A 24,025-nucleotide genomic window follows, 5' to 3' on the forward strand; every position below is an offset into this window, starting at 1 on the left:
TTCCAGCCACGTTACTAAGAATCTCCCCAATTGGAGCATCAGTACCTTTAACCTCCTGTTTTGCACAGTTTGCAGTTTGTGTTGAGGATGAACGGGAAAAGGGGGAACCAATGAGAGACTAGCTGTATGGGTTCGGACAGGCACAAGTCACTCTAATTTCCCACCAGGAAGAAGAATTAACCAAAGGCTCAGCGTGCCATGCCAGAACCAGATTAGGGCCTGAAGCAATCCTGCGGTTTTGCGGCCAGCTCACAAGAAAGCGAGTTGAAAAAAGGAGCTCAGGGGCACTGTAATTCACAAACCTGCAGAGTTATGACAGCTATCGTCCAAAAATATATTGAAGTAAGGCTGTGAAGAGGATTTGAAAGTGAGGCAGAATTGCAGGAAACCGATTTTAGGAGGTAGATTGGAATTGCATTTAAAGCATATGAAAAGAGGCAGAACTTCGACAATGATGCAGTTGGCCAATAAGGGCGTATGCGGTTTTTCCTGAATACATTCAGGAAAAAAGGCATACGCCCTTATTGGCCACCCAAGCAAGTGGGCAATGTAAATCCGCACTACAATGAAGTCTCACCGCCCCCCCCCACCCTGGTCAAAAGGGCCATCTGAAAAAAGTGTAAAATCCAGAAAGGCAGGACAGGCCATGGAGAACAGGGAGCCTTGTTATGCTGATGGGAGGGAGGTAAATTGCCAACAGCCACTGGGGAGAAGTGTATGGTGTTTCCTGAAACATCAAAAAATCAAAGCTACAGAGCCTAGGGCACTTCCACTTATGGCCCTATAGCTTAGGAAAATTAAAATTTTCCTAAATTTGGGGCCACCACTAAATTTGGGGCCGCTCTGTTTACAAGAACCTCGACTACGGTACAACTTAAATATCCCACAAAGGGAAAAATGGATAGAAAAGTTGTGGTACTTACGTACAATGGAATATCACTCAGCAATGAAATCTATGTCATCAGGCCCATAGCAGCATAATGAGTGGATTTAGGTACGATGATTCTAAGTGAAATAAGTCACACAGAAAAAGAAACTTATCATAAGATATCACTTATAGAGGGAATGTAAACATGGCTACAGAAAACTAGATTACAAGCAGAACAGAGTCTGACATTTAGAAAACAATCTTATGCCTGCTTAAGGGGAAAGGTGAGGTGGGGTGATGCATAAAACCAGAGTTTGAAATGAGCACAGATACCGTTCCATTAACCAAATATGTAATAGACAAGACCTACTCCTTGCTCAATGAACTGGACTCAACACCCCCTATTCACCGCAGATGAATATATCTGACTAGGAAGAATCTTATAACCTATGTATTGATATGTCTCCGTAAGGGAATCAAGTGTGTGTAGAGCAGCATGAACACAACAGTGAAAATCAGCTAAACCCCATTATAAAAATAAATTTCAAAAAAACCCCACAGAGACAGCGAAAGAGACAGAAATTCTTACAAAATTCGTTCAGGGGCTGTGATGCAACCTGGATTGACCACATGTACATCCGCAGCTGGATGAGACATAAGGCTGGACACTTGGGGCTGAGAGGATTGGTGAGGTTGGTTGAGCAAATGCAGACCCTTTAAAGCTATACTGCGTGCTACCCATTCCATAGGTCCAAACTCTCCAGGTTTAACGGAATCTTCCAACACCTAAAACATGCATGGGAACTGCAGAAGATGGTACACCGTCTGATCGGGAAAGGTTTCTAAAATGCACCTCATTTTTCCTCTCCTCATGCTCGGGTTTGCCACTCCAGCTGCTTTACTAACAATCACCCCACTTGGAGAGTCAGCACCTTTAACCTCCTGTTTCGCACAGTTTGCAATTAATGTGGAGGATGAAAGGAATGAACAGGAATAGGGAGAACCAATGAGAGACTAGCTGGAGGTGTCTGGACGGGAAAATTTAACTCTCATTTCCCACCAGGAAGAGGAAATAACCAAAGGCTCAGCCTGCCGCCCCGGAACCGGAATAGGGCCTGAAGCAATCCTGCGGTTTTGCGGCCAGCTCAAAAGAAAGCGAGTTGAAGAAAGGAGCTCAGGGGCTCTGCAATTCACAAACCTGAAGAGTTATAAAGGACAACTATCGTCCAAAAATATATTGAGGTAATGCAACGAAGAGGATTTGAAAGCAAGGCAAAATTGCAGGAAACAGATTTCAAGAGGTAGATTGGAGGCGCCTTTAAATAACCACACTACCAAAGTCAGTCTACAGATTTAATGCAATTCCTATCAGAATACCAAAGCATTTTCACAGAACTTGGAAAAATAATTTTAAAATTTGTATAGAAACACAAAGACCCCAAATAGCCAAAGAATCTTGAGAAAGAACTGAGCTGGAGGCATCACGCACCTTGACTTCAGATTATACTGCAAAGCGACAGTAATCAAAAGGAATCGGGCCGCAGCCAAAACATACACAAAGATCACTGGAATAGAATAGAGATCCCAGAAATAAGCCCAAACACATATTTAATTGATTTATGACAAAGCAGGCAATATGGAGAAAAAACTTTCTCTTCATAAGTGGTACTGGGAAAACTGGTCAGCTACATGGAAAAGAATAAAATTAGAGTATTTTAGCACACCATATATAAACTAAATGCAAAACTGAATGAAGACCTAAATGTAGGACCATAAAACCCCTAGAGCAAAATACAGAACATTCTTCAACGTAAATGATAGCAACAGTTTTAGGTTCAGTCTACTAAGGCAAATGAAACAAAAGCAAAAATAAACAAATGGGACTTCACCAAACTTAAAAGATTTTGCACAGCAAAGGAAACCAAAGACAAAATGAAAAGACAACCTGCTGAAGGACAGACAATATTTGCACATGATAAGAGGTTAACACCAAAAAGATGACCAAGCAAGGGTTCATATCTAAACTACAGAAACAGCACATACAACTCAATATCAGAACAACACACAAAATCTTTTTTAAAAAAATGGGAAGACCTAAATAGACATTTTTCCAAGGAAAAAATACAGATAGACAGCCAGAACTCACCAAGATGTTAAACATAGCTCATCAGCAATAAAATGCAAATCAAAACAATGAGATATATCACCTCAGGCTTGTCAGAATGGCTGTCATCAACAAGGTCACAAATAACAAAGTTTAGTGAGGATGTGGAGAAAGGGAAGCTCTTGTACACTCTTGATGTGAATGTGAAGTAATGCAGCTACCGTGGAAAGCAGAATGGAGTTTCCACAAAAAACTAAAAATAGAGCTACCATAATATCCAGGAATTTCACTCTTGGGTATATCAGAAGAAAACAAAAACACTATTTCAAAAAAATAACTGCACACCAGTGTTCATAACAGTGTTATCTGCCATAGCCAAGATATAGAGTCAAATTAAGTGTTCATTAATAGGTTAGGGGATAAAAAAGACTTTTTATGATGACTTCCGTGAAAAATGAAATTTTGCCATTTGCAAGAACATGGATGGACTTGGAGGGTATTATGCTTAGTAAAATAAGCCGCAGAGAAAACAAGCCTGGGATGTTATCACTTACACGTGGCATCTAAAAAACTGAATACAACAACAACAACAACAAAACAAACTCACAGATTAAAGAACAGACTAGTGGTTACCAGCAGGGAGAGACAGGGTGGAGGAGCAAAATAGTGATAGGAGATTCTGAGGAAGAATCCACTATGTATAAAATCAATAATCTACAGTGATGTACTGTATAGCATGGGGAATAGAGCCACTCTTTTGTAATAAGTATAAATGGAGAACAATCTAAACATTTATGAATCATTATGTTGTATCTCTGAAACTGATATAATAATGTAAATTAACTATAGATCAATAAAATATAAAGTAAGAAACAATAAAGGGGAGACACTGATTACTAGATAGAAATCAATTAAATAAACACAAGTTTGGAAATCAAGGAATTAAAAAACAACATGTAGGACAACATTGGCATTTAAAGTGTACGACCTATTCATTTAAGTGGTGAAAACTGGTACCCATTCTCACAATTTTGTATATCTAGGATAAATTATTATCTATAAAAATATGTTACAAATATTCACTCAAAAAGAAAAAGACAATTTGGATTAACCCATTTTAGTATACAAATTTAATACCAAAGTCTCTATGTAACATTGATTTGAATAAGTTCTGTTAGCCACTTCTACTTTCTTTGTGATGTAAAATCTTTTAAAGCATAAAAGTCAGCCTTTCTACGTTATTCCATTAGACATACATAGAAGTTAAAAGAAATGAGAAGACAGAACAATCAACCAGGAATGTGAATTTACTGAGAAACAGTCGTTCGTTCTCCCTCCTCCTTTTCTTTTCCTCCTTTTCCAGGTCTCTTTCGGTTCCAATCAAGAGAAGTCTTGAGAATTCTGAAAATATTTCTTTGAGGGCTTCAAATCACCATACCTACATCCTCTGCCACAACTACACACACGAGAACAAAAATAAACCTCTGCTCTCTACTCGTGTAGGAGGGATTCGTGCAAAATAAACTCCTACATGGAGACCAACAGGTGAGTTTTCTACCTGTTCTTCATAATGTCCTTCCATTACAGTAAATCCCACACATTATGAGGCAGAAGGGGTTATGTGAGCTCTTTCTTGAAGTCAAAAATCTTGCATTCATTTCAAGTACCTGGTGATCACAGGGTACAGCCAGGGAAGGTGCCCTCCCCCTTGGGGGGGTGGTGAATGGGCTCCTGCAACCATGCACCTCCTGATGTACAGATTCTGCAGAAACAGAGGGCGGTCACACCGCAGTCAGCCTGTCAGGCTGTCGGGCCACTGGGCAACCCCACCAGCCTGGAAGTGCCCCATCAGTTGCTGAAAGAAAAACTCTGTCGCCCCCGTGAAGCCAGGAAATTTGGGCCAGAGAGTCAGAGGAGACCAGTAATCAACTCCTCTCTGCTCACCTCCTTGGGTGTCACAGCAACCCCATCTCCAAACCCAACTCTGATCCTGGAGTGCCAAAGTGGGAGTGCAGGTGGGCTGTGCCGGTGCTTCAGCACTCTCTGGGAAGCCCCCTAGTTTGAATATGATTTGAGTTTGATCCTGTGAAACCATCAGAACTTCCCACCAGAGATAAATGAGGAGATTCTGGCCTTTATTAGTTTGCACAGTGAACATGGCTGTCCTGGCTGTACTTGCCAACCCTTCTATTTTACCCACGTATTTTTATCCACCTTCCTCCCTGTGAGTACTTTTGACCAACGCTGAGCTCAGACTCCTGACCTATTACAGTGACTTTGTCAGTCATTCTTTAAAACTGGACAGGTAGGGTTTCCCTGGTGGCACAGTGGTTGAGAGTCCGCCTGCCGATGCGAGGGACACAGGTTCATGCCCCGGTCTGGGAGGATCTCACATGCCGCAGAGCAGCTGGGCCTGTGAGCCATGGCCGCTGAGCCTGCGCATCCGGAGCCTGTGCTCCACAACTGGAGAGACCACAACAGTGAGAGGCCCATGTATCGCAAAAAAAAAAAAAAAAAAAAAAAAAAACAAGGACAGGTAATAAAATGAATTTAACCTAGAAGCAGCAGCTCAGTAAGGGAAATAAAATCATCAGAAGTTATCTAATCACAGCCACAGCCATCCAGGGCTCTGTCTTATCTGCTGGGGCATAAGAATGGGACCTTCCAAAAAAAAAAAAGAAAAAGAATGGGACCTTCCTACACTTGAAGGGCATCCAATCAAATAAGTAAAGGTGTCACTCACCTCTGGCTCTTGTAGGGACTGCTAGGCAGTCTACCCAGTGTATACTAACTGCAAAACACTGTCTTGGTTTTGAAACACCTATGTTCCAGGAAAGCTTTTTTGGGTGCATGGGGAAGGTTTCTTTTTGACATCAAGCAAAAAATAAATCACCAAGCTCTTTGAGCACAGGGGTTCTTAAGAGGGCAGTAGAAGGAAGGAATGGGCAGAAAAGACGATCTCCTCTGAAGTGAAGGTCGTTTTTCCAAAAGAGTAGGATTTAGTCTCAGTTTAAGGAAAACACTTTTAAATAGCTGGGACAGCTCCAAACTGCAGTTTAGGGAACGAGTGCTTCAAAAGAACAGTGCTTTAAAAGCCCTGGCAAGGCAGCAACAGGATGAAGAGTTGGTTTTGCATAGTTTTGAACACAGGAGTAAAGAAACAGAGGCATCTCTGACTAAAAGGCCCTGAGACCCTATGTCATCAATGGGTCAGTTGCAGGGGGCAGGGGGTGTGGGGGGCAATATTTCTGTCTCAACGTCTCCCAAGGCAGCCACCCCTCCCTACCCCACCCCCCTACTCCCTTCACCCTTCCTCCCTCCACAGTTGGGTCCCCAGGGACAGCACTTCTTAAGCTGGAGTGCTCAGGCACCATCTCTGCAGTCTGGATTCTTCCTGGAGGCTGACAAGTTCTGGGACAGTAAGCCAGGTCTGCAAGGCCACTGGGGTGCAGTCGGACCTGGAGGTCTGGATGGGAACTGGAGCCCTGAAGCCCACCCACGTCCTTGAAGCCGCGGGAGGAACACATCCTCCTAACAGTACTTCTCAGGGCTCAGAGTGCTCCCCACCCGATGGTGATCCATACTCACTTGAGGCAGTAAGGACTGCCTCTAACTGGCCCCCTCGATTCTGCCTTGAGGGTCCTCACACATGTGTGAGAGCACAGGCCACAGATCTATTCAGTCAGCTGAGCCAAGTGCTGCCGGGGTCCCTCCAGTCCCATCCCCCAGCCCCTCCGTCTGGGACCATATCTAATAGAAGAAAGAGCACAGAGGAATTGGCTGAATCAAGGGACCTGGGAGACTGGGTACGAGTTTGAAGACCGAGAATCTAAGGCGCAACTACATATTATTGGAAACTATTGTGGGGTGTGTGGGGGGAGGTTAGGAGGCTGAGAGGCTGAGTCGACCTGGTGAGTCCAGCCCCAGAACACCACACAGCCCCGCCCCCCCTTCCCTGCCATCAGACAAGGGGTGCCACAACTCCAGCCGGGACTCTGCACTTCCCCCTCCCTGATTCTCCTCCAGAAGAGCAGGTGGCCCCCCTCTGAGGGCAGCGGCAAGACAATGGACCAAGTCTCCCTGCACTAAGGCGCTACTGGAAGCTCTTCCTGAACAGCAGTGCTGGCTTGGAGCGAACCCATGCACCGCCAAAGTTGGTCTCGTCCTGCAGCTGAGGGACGCAGGGTTTAAGTCAGCTGCCCTGGCTTTAAATCAGTCAGCCCCCCCTTTAAGTCAGGTGACCCGACTTTAAATCACTGTGCGCCCCTCAGGCCTGCAACTTCAAAAGTTGGGAACCTCACTTTGATCCCAGCACCTCACATAACTGAATGCACACTGTAGTCACCCCCAAGCCTGGCTTAGAGGCAGGATATAAAGTAAGGGGATGGGCGTGCACACATGGTGATGAGGGTGTACTTCATGTACCAGAAGGGTCTAGGTACTCTGGGGTACAGCAAGCAGTGCACGGTACAGCAGCTCCCTGGCAAAGCTGCTGATGCACAGGGAGAGCAGGCACACCCATGCATGCAGAGGGTCCAGGATGGGAGCTGGGGCACAGCCAGCTGGGAGGGTGTGAAAGCAGAGGATCTGAGCCTTCTTGAGAAAGACAGACACAGAGGATGGATGAGAAACAAAGACAAGATGAAATATGGATTTGAAAAACACACCCTGCTCTTGAAATTGCCGGGCCAAAGACCCAGATTTGAGTCTTCTTACTCCCCAGTACATAGTGCTTTGACCTTTGCCCAATTACTTATAAAATTTACTGATAAGATCTAGCCCATAGAATACTGCATTTGTAGTGGCATCACATGTTAATGTTTCTATAGTGGAATAATCTTTTCTACAAGAAAAATGTACACTATCTGAAATAAATTAAAACTCCTCCTTATAAAGTACTATATCGGACTTCCCTGGTGGCGCAGTGGTTAAGAATCTGCCTGCCAACGCAGGGGACATGTTTTCGAGCCCTGGTCAGGGAAGATCCCACATGCCGCAGAGCAGCTATGCCCATGTGCCACAATTACTGAGCCTGCAGGCCAGAACTACTGAAGCCTGCACACCCAGAGGCAGTACTCCACAGCAGGTGCAGCAAGAGAAGCCACCACAATGAGAAGCCCTCACACCGCAACAAAGAGTAACCCCCATTCGCTTCAACTAGAGAAAGCCCACGCATAGCAACGAAGACCCAACGCAGCCAAAAATTAATTAATTAATTATTTTAGAAAAGTACTATATCTTTCTGTACAACTTCTCTGGGAAGAACAGAGAGATGGTGTGGGAGAGTGAGAAAGACCAATATTTAGTGCACATCTCTCATGCAGGTGCTCTGCTGGCTCAGATATATTTATCCCCACTTTACAAAGGAGGAAATAAGCTCAGAGAGGTTTAGTAATTTTCCAAAATCCAAACAGCTATTGAGTGACAGAACCAAGATCTGAACCAAGTCTGTTACCTTCAAAGCCTAAGTCCTCATCACAAAAAACTCAATTAATATTTACATTTATCAAATTACATTGCAAACTAGGCATAATCCTGAATAAGAGTGAGAAAGAAAGAAATAGCATTGTTACTACAGCCAACCAAAATTTTTGGAGCAGCTGCTAGATGCCTGGCCCTTTTGGGGGTTCAGCAGTGATCACGACAGGAAGAGTCCTGCTTTCATGAACCACGTAGTGGAGAGGAGAGACGGGTGCAACTTGGGTGAGGGAATTCATCTTGCTGGGCCTCTGTTTTCTCATCTGGAAAATGGGACGGGTGTTCCTCATTTTGTGGGATTGTCCAACCTTCACATTCTCTGATTCCATAAGAAGCATTTGTTTTCCTGTTTCTTTAAAATTCTTTCAGGCCATAAGCCATGATGAATGTTGTTAGCTGCTCCCCAAATCACTCTATTCCCACCCTTTTCCTGTGATCAGGTCTTTCCCGAAACATGATTCACAATCAGTCAAGTCACAGAACCTAAGGGGCACCCAGCAGAAAAATTCCAACCCTTGCTTCTCAGGAGCTCTGCGGTCTACCTGCCAGGTAAACTTAACTCACCTGGCACAAGGTGGCCATCCCCGGTTTCACATCAATGTAATCTCAGGCACAAACTTCCTTGTTTTTCCATTTTGTCTTTAAGTAACTTGTTGAAACAACTGTACAAATATGACAAAGATATAAAATCAGGCATCTTCTGCCCCCAGTGCCTACTAATAAATGATTTTCTGCCACTTTAATGATAAAGATAGAACATTTCAACATTCTGCTGCCCTTATTATTTGTCAATTTTGTTGATATTTCTATTGAATACATCTTTTAATATTTTAACAATGGAACATTTATTTAGGTTGTTCCAGACCCAGGCTTTAGTGGTAAAAGTTTTGTTGTTATATTTCTATTATGTTTCCCTTAAAAATCATTATCCTATTTAAATGGACTAAGTCAATTCTATAGGCATTTATCTTATGATATTGATGAAATGAATACATAGAGGGCAATCGTACAAGTTGATTGGACTTGAGAACCTCTATTAGCACAGTTACGTATAAATATTATCTATATGTAAACCAAAGTACCTGCTGAGTGAGATTCTCTGACTCTTTTACACTGTCTGACCCTCAAGCCTGTGAGAAATGGAATATTTCTTGCCATCTCAGTAAACAAAAGATGTCCCAGTCGTCAGCACTTGCAGCCCTCCAGTGTGAGCCACGAGCCCTGAGGAACTCAGGATATGCAAATACAGAATGCAGGCCCCAGGGAGCTGAGGTGCATATCAAAGGAAGGATTTCAGTGAGCCCAGACTCTGGCATCTTCGCATACAAAGAAACGTGCTACATTCCTCACGTTGGGAGAGCTGGTTTTCCTTAGTTAAAAATCACCTTTTATGTTCCCCATTACCTGCGCCGGTCCCCTACCCTGTCCCCTCCCCCCGGTACTTTAGCTCAGGAAAGAAAGAGTGCAGAGGGTCTCGGCTGAATAAGGGGCCTGCGAGCGTCGGGAGGAGTTTTCAGCCGCTTTCCCCACAGTCAGGAGGAGGGGCGCTGACGCTGCAGCTGGACCCTGCACCTCCCTTGCCCCGTTTCCCCTCAGGACGCTCAGGCCGACCCCCTCCCCACGCCCCCCAGGCCCTGCAAGCCAGGCTGAGGGCAGTGGGGAGAGGAGGGACTGAAGTTCCCTGGGACCAGAGGCTGGGGTCTGCTCTTTCTGCACAGCAGCGGAGGGTGGCAGCGAACCCCTGCCCCTCAGAAGCTGGTCTTGCGCTGCCGCCTGGGCACCGGACCAAGCGGAGGGTCGGCGCCCATTTACCTGGCCCACTGTCTCCGCGACTGTCGCGGTTTCAGCCACCGGGACCCCTCCAGAGCCGGCAGCCTCAGTGAGGCCGCCTCCCCTCGGGCTCTGGGGCAGTTCCGTGACAGCGGAGGGAAGAGACTCCGAGCCAGGAGTTCCAGTTCTGCGGAAACGCGGGCTCCGTTCTGGGCGCATGGGGTGGGACAGCTCTGCCCCAAGGCCTTCTGGGAGGAAGGGGGCACCAGGGGAGGGAGCCGCCAGGAGCACAGGGCCCCGTCAGGGGTACTGGAGGGGCGGCCCAGCCTGGGGGGCCAGCCCATTGTGACCGCAGCCCAGGCCTTTTCCCTGGAATCCTACACAAAAAAGTTAGAAAGATACACAGTCTACACAGTAAATATTCACAAATGATTGCTGCTGCTGTGCTTCCTATTCTATTAAACGTGTAAAATCCATAAAACACTTTAAGTTCAAAATTAAATATGAATTTTTACCTTTCTAATTATGTCTCTGCTATTCACAATTGTAGTTAAGGAATCAGAGACTGTGGTATCACTGGTTAAAAATTAGCTTGTGAAAAAAATAGAACTCAGGCCCACCGGACCTACTGAATCACAATCTGCACTTTTACAATCTCCCCAGTGTACTTGTGTACCCATGAATAGTTGAAAGGTACATTTCTACCTCGACATGTCTTTTCTGTCTGAGAAATACACAACATTTTATCCAATTTGATATAAATAAAACACTCAAAAATGCATATGCCAGTGTTGAAACCATCATTTTATCATTTCTTTTCCAGATAAGTATAGTCTCTATACTGGTTTTGTGGATCACATGCCACACTCTTTTCTTGTAGTTAGAAATAAGGTAGAGGAAGTTATTTTGTAAATATATATATATATATATATATATATATATATATATATATATATATATATATATATATATATATATAAGTGGATAATTGAAGACACTCTTCTAAATTAAAACCAGTTCTCTTAACTTGCTGTTTCCTTCTTGAGTCATATTATGAACTCTTCCCGTGGCCCCATGGCATGTGTACTTTTAATTTCAGGGACTGCTGACATTCCAGGTTATGGCCATAGATTTCTCTCAAGAGGACTGGGAATGCCTGGCCCAAGATCAGTGGGAATTGTACAGGGATGTGATGTCAGAGAAGTTTAGGAACCTGCTGTCCTTGGGTGAGGATACCTTCCTTCCAGAATTCCTTATACACCCACAGCGTTTAGAGTCCTTCATTTGTAGAATGTCTCCTGGAATCTTCTGCTTCCTACAATAGGGTTTCAGACTGCAACGTTTCAGGAAATATTGGGAGTTTGTGCATATAATTTATCTTATTCTTTTAAAATTGCAGCCTCCCTCAACCGCATAGCACAGGGAGAGCAGCTTGGTGCTTTGTGACTACCTAGAGGGGTGGGACAGGGAGAGTGGGAGGGAGGGAGATGCAAGAGGGAAGATATATGGGAACATATGCATATGTATAACTGATTCACTTTGTTATAAAGCAGAAAATAACACATCATTGTAAAGCAATTATACTCCAATAAAGATGTTAAAAAATAATAAAAAAATAAAATTGCAGCCTCCCTTTTAATATACTTTGTAACTGCTTGGGACATGTCTACATGAACTGTGTACTATATGCTTCTGTTATAGTCCTTACAATATTTTATTGTCTGATTTTCTGTAACAATTTTCCATGGATTCTTTGGGCTTAAGGTATATTAAAAGGGAAACTGCGATTCTGGGACTTCCCTGGTGATGCAGTGGCTAAGAATTCGCCTGCCAAAGCAGGGGACATGGGTTCGATCCCTGGTCTGGGAAGATCCCACGTGCCATGGAGCAACTAAGCCAGTGGGCCACAACTACTGAGCCTGTGTGTCACAACTACTGAAGCCGGTGCACCTTGAACCCGTGCGCCATTTATTTTTTGGAGAATAAAACCACCTCTGAGTGATTAAAATTTAGACCAGCTAGTCAAATGCTTTATCACCTGTTCTTCTAAAACACTGATCAACGGAACAAGTTTTACTAGGGATAACAGTGTAACTGTATTCTGGAGCTCATTTTGGCAGTATGGTTTATGACCTTGATGCTGGATCATGACATTTCAATGGTATAACTGCTATTACTTGTCTGTTTGTTCAACGATTAAAGTCTCACGTGATCTGAGCTCAGACTGGAGTCATCCTGGTTACTTTCTGTCTATTGCAGATTTCTTCCAGTATGAAAGGACAAGAGCAATACGGCTTACTTTACAAAATGTCTGCAAACTAAATGATGATATAATCTACATTCAATTAATTTGTACATACCCTACTGTAGAACTGGGTTTGTTACGGTGGCAGAGCCCAGTAATTATGTAAAACTGAAACCTTTATCTGCACCGGTTCAAGTCCTCTTCCTAAGAATATGTTTATAATTAACATTCTTTCACAAATTACCCAATTTAATTCACCATAGCATTCCTCATATTAACTAAATGGGAAATCCTAGGCTATATACAAATCCAGAAAGGGCCAAAAATCATCATCCCCCATGGATTACTGCAACCCATTGCTGAGGCATTTAAATTTCTTATTAAAGAACCACTATGTCCATCAACATCATCAATTTATATATTATTGCCCCAATGCTAGCCTTAACCCTCACTCTCACAACATGAATTCCTCTTCCCATATCTTATCCACTAATTAATATAAATGTAGGCATATTATTTATATTAGCCATATCACACCTAGCCATTTATTACACACTCAGATCCGGATGAGTTTCACATTCAAAATACTCACTCACTGGGGCTCTAGGGACAGTAGCACACACAATCTCATATGAAGTAATATAGCAGTTATTCTATTCTCAGTCTTACTGATAAATGGATCATTTACACTTTCAACAGTAATTATTACACAAGAACACATATGACTAATTTTCTCCTGACCCCTACTGGAATTTGATTATCTCCGCAGTAGCAGAAATCCAATGAAGCCCCACTTGATTTAACAGAAGTAGAATCAAAACCTGTATATGTCTTCAATGTAGAAAATGTAGCAGGCCCATTCACCCCGTCCTTCCTAGAGAATATGTCAATTTCCTTATAAAACATTTCCACAACAATCTATTTTTAGGAGCATTTGACATTCCCTAGGTGCCAGAATTATATACAGCCCAAGTCATCATTAAAACACATCTAACAATCTCCTTTCTATGAATTTGAACATCCTACCCAGAAGTTTGATATGATCAATGTCTACATCTCTTATAAAAAGTTTTTTTTACTACTAACATTAGCCCGATGTATATGAGAGTTTTCACTACCTGTCATCATGCCAGGCAACCCACCACAAACTTAAGAAATATGTCTGACAAAAGAGTTACTTTGATAGAGTAAATCATAGAGGTTTCAATGCTCTTATTCCTGGAATTGAATTCTTCCTAAGAATTTTACATTCCCCATGCTACCACTTTATACCACATGCTATCTAGTAAGGTTCTCTACATAAGCTTCAAGCCCATACCCCCAAAATGTTGTCGTATATCCTTCCTGTACCAATAAACTCTCATTGTTTTTACTATCATTCTACTGACCATTTTCTCAGGAAATATAATTGTATAACAATCTCACACTGGTTAATGGTATCCCCATTCTAATAAAAAACACGAACCCATAAGCTACAGAAGCATCCAACAAATATTTCCTAAAACAATCCACCACATCAATACTACTTATAATGGCTATTATCATTAATCTAATATACTCTGGTCAAAGAACACAAAGAATAACAAAAATCTTTAATCCAGCAGCATCCACCCTCATGACAATCGCACTTGTCAAAAAAGTAGGGCTTTCCCCATTTCACTTCTGAGTGTCTGAAGTCACACAAGGCATCCCATGAACAGCAGGCCTGATGCTATCAGCCTGACAAAACTGCACCCTTATCAGTTTTATACCACATGTCACCATCCATCAACCTAAATATACTATTAATCATAGTGATATTATAAATCATAGCTGGAGGCTGAGGCAGACTTAGCCATAGTCACCTGGAAAAAATTACACCCTCCTCATCAATTGCCCATATAGGATGAATGACAACTATTATAAAGTATATTCTAATTATAACAATCCTAAACATGAATTTATATCATCACAACACTCTCTTCTTCTTATTTATGCCCAGATCATGTACTACAAGGGTATCATTATCACACACATGAGATAAAACACCTCCCATCACAATTTGTTTCCTCACCATTATAGTATCATTAGGACATCGCCCATCACTATCAGGGTTTTCACCCAAATGAATAATTATCCAAGAGATAACAAAAATGATAACATCATTCTACCAACACTAATAGCCATCATAGCAGTCCTCAGCATATATTTCTACTTGCAGCTAACATACTCCACATCACTAACTATATTCCCTTCATTAAACAACACAAAAATAAAACAATTTGAACATACAAAGAAATAACCTTCCTATCATTACCAATCATAATATCCACACGATTACTACACATAACACCCATTCTATCAGTGCTGGACTAGGAATTTAGGTTAGTTCAGACCAAGAGCTTTCAAAACCCTAAACAAGTAAAATTTACTTAATTCCTAAAAATAAGGATTGCAAGACTTTATCCTACATCAATTGAATTTAAAGCAAACATTGTAATTAAGCCAAATCTTTATGAGATTGATGAGTTTTAACCCCAGGAAACTTTAGTTAACAGGCAAATCCTCTAGTCGATTGGTTTCAGGCTACTTCTCCTTCATTTGAGAAAGAAAAAAAGGCAGGAAAATCACCGGCAGAACTGAAGCTTCTTCTCTGAAGTTACAATTCAATTTGTTGATTCACCACAGGGTTTGCCAGAAAGAGGGCTCAATCTCTGTCTTTAGATTTACAGTCTAAAGCTAGCTCAGTCATTTTACCTCTGTTCATACACTGCTGATTATTTGCAACAAATCACAAAGATATCAGCATTTTATATTTACTATTTTGTGCTTGAGCTGGAGCACCAGGCAACACCTTAAGTATATTCATCCAGACTGAGCTATGCTAACCTGGAGCGCTACTTGGAGATGCCCAAATCTGTAAGGTAGTCATAACAGTCCCTGCACTTGTAATAATTTTCTTTATATTTGTACCCATTATATTGCAGGGTTTGAAAATAGACTTGGGCCACTAATAACTCGGACACCTGAGGTAGCATTTCCCCAAAAAATCACGTAAACTTTTGACTACTTCCCCCATCATTCTTACCCCTACTTATATCACCAACAGTAGAAGCTGGTTCTGGTACCAGTGGAACTGTGTGTTCAGCTCTAGCCTGCAATCTGGCCCATGCAGGAGCCTCTGTCGACCTAACCATTTTCCCCTTACATTTAGCAGGTGTCTCTTCAATTCTTGGTGCTATTACCTTTATCACTACAGTCTTTCATACAAAACCAGCAGTCATATCCCAATACCAAACACCATTATTTGTTTAATCTTCCCCAACTATAGCCATCTTAATATAATTACCAATGTCAGTCCGAGCAGCCAGAATTGCCATAATGTTAAGAGATAGAAATCTCAACACGACTTTCTTTGACCCTGCAGGAGGAGACCGAATCCTATACCAACACCTATTGTGATTCTTTGGTCACCCTGAAGTCTGTATTCATGGCCTACCAGGGTTTGTTATAAACTCACATATCATTACATACTATTTAGGACGAAAAGTGCCTTTCAGCTATTTGGGAATAGTATGAGTCATGTCCACTGGCTTTTTCGGATTTCTCTTGTGGGCCCATCATATGTTTACCATAGGGTTAGCAACTCTTTCTTTTTCTTTTTTTTTTTTTTTTTTGGCTGCGTTGGGTCTTGGTTGCTGCACATGGGCTTTCTCTGCTTGTGATGAGCGGCAGCTACTCTTCATTGTGGTGCGTGACCTTTTCATTGCAGTGGCTTCTCTTGTTGCAGAGCATGGCCTCTAGGCGCGTGGGCTTCAGTAGTTGTGGGTTGTGGGCTCTAGAGGGCAGGCTCAGTTGTTGCGTCACACGGGCTTTCTGCTCCGCGGCATGTGGGATCTTCCCAGACGAGGGCTCGAACCCGTGTCCCCTGCATTGGCAGGCGAATTCTTAACCACTGCATCACCAGGGAAGTTAGCAAGTTAGTTGGTTAGCAACTGTTCACGGAGGTAATATTATATGACCTCCCACTATATTATGGGTTTTAGGCTTTAGTTTTTCTTTTTACAGTAGGTGGTTTGACAGGAGTCATCTTAGCCAACTCATCCCCGGACATTGTCCTCCAGGGCACATACTATGTAGTAGCACACTTCCATGACCTAATGTCCATGGGAGCAGTCTTTACTATTATAGGAGGCTTCCTACACTGATTCCCACGATTCTCAGGTTATACAGTTAACTCAGCAGTAGCAAAACTCACTTCACAGGTATATTTGTAATAGTAAATATGACTTCCTGCAGCACTTTCTTGGCCTCTCAGGGAGGTTACTACATTACTCTGAGGCACCTAGAACATGAAATATTTTGTCTTTAGTCTCATTTGTCTCAGTAGCAGCAGTAATGCTAATACTCTTCATAGTTTGAAAAGCATTTGCATCTAAACAAGAAGTCTTAGCAGTGGAAACTGCTACTCCTAACCTAGAATGGTTACACGAATAACCTCCACCATATCCTATGTTTCAAGATCCTACCTATGTAAATGTGAAATAAGGAAGGACTCAAGTCCTTTTCAACCAGTTTCAAGCCAACACCATAACAATTCTGTCTTTCTCAATAAATGAGATAAAAGTAAAAAGTGATGTAGCTTTGTCAAAGTTAAATCATAGGCTAAAATCCTGTATATTATTAAGGCATATCAATTTCATCTAGGCTCTCAAGACACAACATCACCGATTATGGAAGAACTTTTACATTTTCATCATCACACAATAGTGATTTTTAAAATAAGTTCTCTAGTTCTCTATATTATTTCACTAATATTGACATCTAAACTAACTCATACACATACAATAGATGCACAGGTAGAGAAAATGTGAACAATTTACCAGCCATTATTGTAATCTTAGCTGCTCTATCATCATTGTGAATCCTTTACATGATACGTGAAATCAATAACTCTTCCCAAACCATAAAAACTATGGGTCAGTAATGATACCGATGCTACAAATACACAGATTATGAAGATTTAAATGTTGACTCCTCTGTAATCCCCACATCAGAGCTAAAACCAGGAAAATAATGACTAATAGAAGCCAACAACCTAGTAGTTAGAGATAGTCATTGAATATTCCTTCTTAGGCCTAAAAAGAGCTTCTATCCCAGGATGCCTAAATTAAAGAATCCTAATACCAACAGGACCAGGCCTATGTTGTGCACAAGAAAGCTCGTTTTCCTGAGTTCAAAGACAGGACAGAGGGATATGGCTGAGATATAGGGTGAATCTGGAGCCCATGGGGATGCACTCTCCAAGCTCCAGGATAGGAATGGGGCCTCTGGGGTCCCAGGCCACCCACCACGCCTTCCCAAGCAGGATCTTGGCAACATTCCCTGTCAGTGATGAGGCAGCCCTAGCACTTGTCATGCCCCATTGCTGTGTCCTATGTGGGTCCCATGCTTTTGGGACCACACCCACACTCTGCAGGTCCATGCTGCAGGGTCCTTTGTGCCTCAGGAGTAGAGACCACAGAGCAAGTAGTTCCCTCCCCAACCAGCAGGAGGAGGGGAGGAGAGCAGGGGCACCAGGGGAATCTCACTCAGACAACAACACCCCAGGGATGCCAGCGGGGCCAGTGATGATGCAGATGAGGCCCAGGCCAAGAGATGGAACCAGAGGACCCAAAAGGCAGCTGATCAAGTCCTGGCTCATCTGCACCCCAGACACCTTTGTCCCTCATACACCCCCTTCCTCGTACACCCTCTCCTTAAATGCAGATTCTTCAGATGCAAACAGGCAGAGCTTCAGACTGAAAGTCAGCTCTTCTAAAGTGACCCGTCAGCAAACACTGCAGGATTCCACTCCAGTGGGTGCCCTGGAGTCGACAACTCAGGGACTGAAGTGGATATCGGGGCCAGGGGCAGTGAGAGGGAATGGGGAGTGAGACTTCAATGGTTGTGGAATTTTGGTTTTGCAAGGTGAAAAGTTCTAGGAATGGTGGTGATGGCTCCACGAGAAAGTGAATAGATCTGATGCCTCAGAAACGCGCACTTAAAATGGTGACGATGGTAAAGGGAATGTGACGTGTGTTTTATTTCACTTAAAATAAATTCTTAAAATAATGTCTTATTAATTGAGATTCCATTTTGACTCCCCTTCATCACAAATGTCGGAGGCCCAGACACAGTCCCCTACCTTAGGGGCCATCACGGTACCCTCACAGAGCACGTGAGAGACCATTCTTAGGGAGGGCTAGTGTGTGCTCACCTGACCTCTGTCCAGGGGGACCCAGGCAATGGAGACCCCCATAGATTAGACATATGATATGATATGATGTTAATATGATACCACCAAGTGTAGTCACTCACCAAAACACAGAGCAGCAACCCACTCAAACATGCCTGACCTCATATGAATATGACAAGATTAAGAGAAGAAAAGGAACCACAGGTTAATCAGAGCAACATACTTAATGCAGAGGTTGGAAATATCAAAGGGGACAGGATACACTGTAGGCAAAGAGCACATATGCGGTCTCCCTGTACATGTGATCCTGACCCATGCAGATGTGGTGAGACCCACACAGTCCCCGCACCCTATACCTGGGGTCGCATATCCACACTCACCACGGTGACCCCACCTCCCCAGACCCTGCACCTAAAGTCACACGTTCTCTTTCAACAGGTGACCCCTCCACCTGAGTCACATGTCCACAGTCCCAGGGTGAACCACCCTCCCCAGACCTTGCACCTGTAGTCACACATCCCCTTGTTCAGGCCACCATGGCTCTGCTGGTGGCTCCCCTAATGTGGAAACAAGCTGTGTTCCTGGGACCTCCTGGGATGGGAAAAAGTGGCAGGTGGGTCTCCTCTCCCCACGCTTGTCCCAGAGAAGTCCTCCTCTTTTCAGTTTGCTTCTGTTGATTTTACCTGTTTTTAAAGCTTTCATGCTAGAGGTGAACAAACTACTTGGTTCTGGCAGGCTCAGTCCTTTCTTTTCTCACTTACTTGTTCAGAAAACTCACAGGACAGCAGGGCTGAAAGCCGAGGAGCAGCTCTGGATGCTTCTGAGTAGGGACGGTAGACTGGAAGGAGAGCTCAGCAGCAGCCTCAGCTGTTACCCATCGGCCTTTTGCCCAATCTGCGTGCCCTGCAATCAATTCACCAGCTAAACCTGCCTCCCTATGCACCATGCATGTGCTGGTGAATTGGAATTATTGCCAGGTAGCCCCCCTGCGGATTCTCCACAAGCCCCAGGGAAGGTGAACCTTGCAGGGATTAAGACTAAGGCCCCGACCACAGCACTGACCCTTGGGAGGACCAGGTAACGACACTCACAAAAGAGACTGTTACGTAGACAAGCCCACCTCAGCTCCAGATCCCAGACATCTAAGCACTGACCTTCAAATGCAGGCTCAGGGCTTCCCAGTACTGAGGCCAGGCCGGGTTTCTACCCAGGTTCCCATAGTTCTAGCATACACAGAACATGGCGAGGTCTAAATCTTCTTATTATAGACAACACATGGTCAGCTCTAAACATAATCAGTAGACAGGACAGGCAGAGGTCTAAATCTACCGTGTAGACAGTACTTGATCATGTTTAAACTAGCTTAGGGCTGATCTCATAGGAGGTACAGATCACACACAAGTGTCCCTCATCTTTGGACACCCACATCAGGAAACTGAACAAAATCTTTGTCATCAAACATTTCAACAGGCAAAACAGAAATGTTACCAATATCTCTGGCCACCTGATGGTCAGGATCCACGGGTGAGCCACGAACTTCTTAGAGCGCAGCCCAGTCTGCTGCCAGGATAGACAAGAAATGGCCTGATTCCAGCCTCCCAGGCTTCCAGAAGGAGGCGGCCGCACTGGAAGCCCGGGCAGGACAGTCCTGCATGGTCCGGGCCGGGAGATCTGTTCTTTCCATTCCGCTGGCCGATTCTAGGTGGGGCACTCAAGGCCACTGAGAGCCCTTCACTCAGGTCCTGCTTCCCTGCAGTGTGTGCGTGTGTGTGTGCTTGTGCATGTGTGTGTGTGTAGAGGGGGCGGTAGATGACGGCTCCCATGGCTCCCGTCCTGGGCAGCACGCTGTCTTCCAGGGGAGGCACGGGGAGAGGTAGGGGCACAGAAGCCATTGGAGAGGAGAACCCACCGCAGAAATCCTTGCACACTGGCTCGCACCCCCTGGGGACCTGCCTGCCCATTGTGGGCCGCATGTCACCTCCCAGCCCCCCAACCCCAAGGGCAGGACACCTGCTCTTTCAACAGCAAAAGGTCTCACATGCAGGAGACACAGTGGGGACTGTCACGCCCCCACTCCTGATGCTGAGTTTGGGAGAATGAACCCCCTTGACTGGGCGATGGGACCCTGTGAGGAAAGAGGTGACGGCCCCATCCAAGTTGGGGCCTGGCTGAGAAATGGGAACACAGGAGCCAAGTGCAGGACCTGGAGGGCAGGCCAACAGGAGGGGCACCCCCAGCCTTGGCCGGGCTCTCCAACTGTGACATTGTAGCTTTAGGGGACCTGGGACAGGTGACTGAATATAATGGGGGCATAAACTGGACCCTGAATGTGGCTTGAAGAAGGTGTGAAGGATGTTACTGAGACAGTGATGGTCATTGGAAGACAGACTATCAGGACATCCTGCTCCATCCATTTAAATCCCTGAGATCTGTGACCTTTACGTGACTACACAGGATTGTTAGAGCAGGTGCATGTGGATATATCTGCAAGTGGTTCCAGCAAACACACAGTGTGTGCACAGGCAAGCACAGCACACACACAAACATATGCAGGTGCACAGCACAAATATATTCACACACTAGCATATGAACACACATGCACGCATATGTCCATGCACACACTAAGGTGTGCAAGTGCACATACCTGTGCACATGCACAGCATATGTATGCAAACAGGCACTTGCACACACATAGCATACACACAGGGAATAAAGTGAATTCGTAAAGCATCAATTCCTGAACACAAGTGAAGTTGACATGTATTTTTCCCTTTTCTTAGCTTTGATGATTTTCACAATAAAAAGTTTAAGAAAAAAGTTAATGGCAAATGACTTTTGATTCATAGGACTTTCTGACATTATTCCACCAATATTGTGACAGGAGAAATGAATGTAGATATTACATGTGTCCACTAATGGATGAATAGAGAAGAAAAACACGGTCCATCAATACAAGGGAATGTTATGCAGCCTAAAAAGGAAGGCAATTCTGACACAGGCTGCAGCAGGGATGAACCTTGAGGGCATTATGCTCAGTGATGTAAGCTAGACACAAAAAAACAAACAGTGCTTGATCCAAACATACAAGGCCCCTAGAGCAGTCGGAAACATAGAGACAGAAAGTAGGATGTTGAGTGCCAGGGGCTGAGGGAGGGACAATGGGGACTGAGTGTTTAATGGGGACTGTTTCAATTTTGCAAGATGAAAAAGTTCTGGAGGATGATGGCGGCCAGGTTTGCACAACAGTGAGAATTACTTCTTGACCTGAAATGTGCACTTTAAAATGGTTAAGATAGTAAAGTTTATGTTTTGTGTATTGGACCACAATTTTTAAAACTTTTTTAAAAACAACAGGAAGTAGTCCATGAATACCACAAGATGCACAACTTCACTAACAACAGAGGGATTAAAACCATAAGAAAACTACTGTGTGCACACCTACCGGAATGGCAGACATGAAGACACAGTATCAAGTATCAGCAGAATGTGGAGCAATGGAAAGCCTGGTGCGCAGCGGGTGGTGCAACCACTTCAGAAACAATCAGGCCTCAGAGAGCGCACTCCGTGCACACAGACCCACAGTGTTCCTCCCAGCTGAACACAAACCCCCCAGCCCTGCACCAGGACACACGGACATGGACTCCACAGCCACAGGAGTCAAACCTGAAAGCACCTGAAGGCCATCGCAAGCAGATGCAGAAATGAACCATGCACGCTCCTAGGAAGGAATATTCCACAGCAATGGAGTACGTTTTGTTTAAAGGTAGTAAAACTATAAAAATTATTTTTTAAAAAACTATATTCACAAGATGAAAGAATCTCATGGACACAATGCTGAGCCATCAAGAGCAATAAAGCAGCAAGCACGGTCCACTCACTTACGGACTTTGGAACTAGGCAAAGCTGGGCTGCGTTGTTTAGGGATGCGTGCTTGGGTGTAAGCTATGAGGACAAGTCACTGACATTACATCAGGAGAACAGCTACCAGTTGGTGGGGGAGGACGCTGGGACGAGGGAAGGGCACTTCTGGGTGTCCACTCGTCAGGTTCTGTTTCTTGATGTTTATGGTTATTCTTTACATGTATATAACCTAATCCTTAATATGGACTTACAGCTTATTATTCTTTATTAAAAAGTGGTCTCCCCAACAAAGTAGAAGGAGACCTGCTTCTCCCTGGGAAGAAAAGGAATAGTTTCTACCAGTGAGGTTTCGATATCATGGCTGCTTCAACCATCAAGCTTGACAACCACTCCCGTGAGAGGGGCACTGGGGCCACGACACTCAGAAGGAGGCTCTGGGGCCTCAGTCCTGGGTCACTGCCTCTGAGGAGCCCACAGCACCTGGTCAAGGTTCTCAGTCATTCTGTGCACGACCCATTTGCCTTGGTTGCTCTGGCACAGCTTGGCCGGCACCATCGCTGGGAGAGAAAGAAGAAACGTGCAGAAGAGGGAACCAGGTTTCAAGCTGACCCACCTCCTTCTACAGAGACGATTCCACAGTCCCTAAGAGAGGACAGCAAGACCACAGAATCCAGCCTCTCTGCCTGAGGCCTGGCCACACTAGCGCCGCCCACTTCTGATGCCACAGGGAGAATTTCGCAAGGTGCCCTCAGATCACCTGTTTGGACACATGGGGCTTTCAGACACGCAGGTCCTATCCAACCCCACACCTCTGCTGTCACATTCTGGAGGTGGGCCTGAAAGCCTCTAGGTTTTCACTTTTGATAACAGCTTTGTTGAGATTGAATTTCTACACCACACAGTTAACCCATTTTAAGTATTAAGCTCAGTGGTGTTTTGCATATTCGCAGGGTTGTGCAGTCACCAGCACAATGCATTTGACATCATTTCCATCATCTCCCCAGAACCCCACTCTTTAGAGGTCACCCCTCACCTCCCACAGCCCCAGCACCCCCAGTCCACGTTCTGTCTCTGTGGGCTTGCCTGTTCTGGATGTCTCATGTAAGTGGAATCCACTGTCTTTTTGTATCTGGTTTCTCTCACTGAGCATCATGTTTTCAAGGTTCATCTACATCATAGCCTGTATCTGTGCTTCACTCCTTTTCCATGGCTGAGTCATCCTTATCCTCTCTGCTTTTTTTTTTTTTTCCCGGTACGCGGGCCTCTCACTGCTGTGGCCTGTCCTGTTGCGGAGCACAGGCTCCGGATGCACAGGCTCAGTGACCATGGCTCATGGGCACAGCCGCTCCACGGCACGTGGGATCTTCCCAGACCAGGACACGAACCCGTGTCCCCTGCATTGGCAGGTGGACTCTCAACCACTGTGCCACTAGGGAGGCCCCACCCTCTCTGCTTTTAACTCTATAATTAATTGTGTCTCTC

This window comes from Delphinus delphis, chromosome 8 (assembly GCF_949987515.2).
Source record: "Delphinus delphis chromosome 8, mDelDel1.2, whole genome shotgun sequence".
Taxonomy (NCBI): Eukaryota; Metazoa; Chordata; class Mammalia; order Artiodactyla; family Delphinidae; genus Delphinus; species Delphinus delphis.